General features: G+C 44.0%; 1 long non-coding RNA gene across 6 annotated transcripts in view; it reads left to right on the top strand.

The window, feature by feature from the left end:
* Positions 1–854, top strand: part of LOC116072536 — a 20,315-nt gene that overhangs the window by 17,416 nt on the left and 2,045 nt on the right. The gene's annotated exons all lie outside the window — the stretch shown is intronic.

The raw sequence follows: 854 nt of genomic DNA on the forward strand, positions 1-854 counted from the left end.
TCTAGAAAATATCAACAAAAGTTTACTCACCTGAAATATTGAAAGCACCTCTGTTAAGGGTAAATCGAAGCATTGCCCTTATAGATCTTAGACAGTGTGACAAGTCATATTGAATACATAGTTAATAGCTGTGTTGGTTATGATCACAGGGTAAAAGTCCCTATGCAAATACAACTGATATTAAAGTAGGTGGGAAAATAATGAAACAATGAAGAATGCAAAAATAAAAATGAAGAACAGGCTGGAATAGCCCTGCCAAGGGAGGAAGAAGCCAGTGAACTTGTGCTTGTGAAAATTAAGAACTTACCCACCAGAGAATGCAATTCACAATAATGAATAGCAGGGACCATACAGCCCCATGTGTGGCATGACACTGAGCTCACAAAGGCATCAGCTTAAAATGGACTGAAGGCTTGAACATAAGACCTCAGACCACAGAGGAAGGCTTCTCTGGCGGGGAAAGCTTCTCTGGCAGGGAGAGCTTCTCTGGCGGGGAAAGCTTCTCTGGCGGGGAAAGCTTCTCTGGCATAGGTCTTGTTCTGGATGTAATATCAAAAGTTCAGACGACGAAAGTAACAACAAGCCGTCACAGCTCTGTCACATTCGTGACATGGCACAAACCAACAACACAGAGGAAAGACTTGCAGGCCAGATGCCAGAAAGGTCACTATTTCAGGTACAAGAGCAATGCCTACCTGTCAATAGAAAGAAAAACCCAGTTTAAAAGTGGGCGAAGATAAGCTAGGCAGTGGTGGCACATGCCTTTAATCCCAGCACTTAGGAGATAGAGGTAGGTGGATTTCTGAGTTTAAGGCCAGCCTGGTCTACAGAGTGAGTTCCAGGACAGCCAGGGC

This window comes from Mastomys coucha, unplaced genomic scaffold (assembly GCF_008632895.1).
Source record: "Mastomys coucha isolate ucsf_1 unplaced genomic scaffold, UCSF_Mcou_1 pScaffold23, whole genome shotgun sequence".
NCBI classification, from domain to species: Eukaryota; Metazoa; Chordata; class Mammalia; order Rodentia; family Muridae; genus Mastomys; species Mastomys coucha.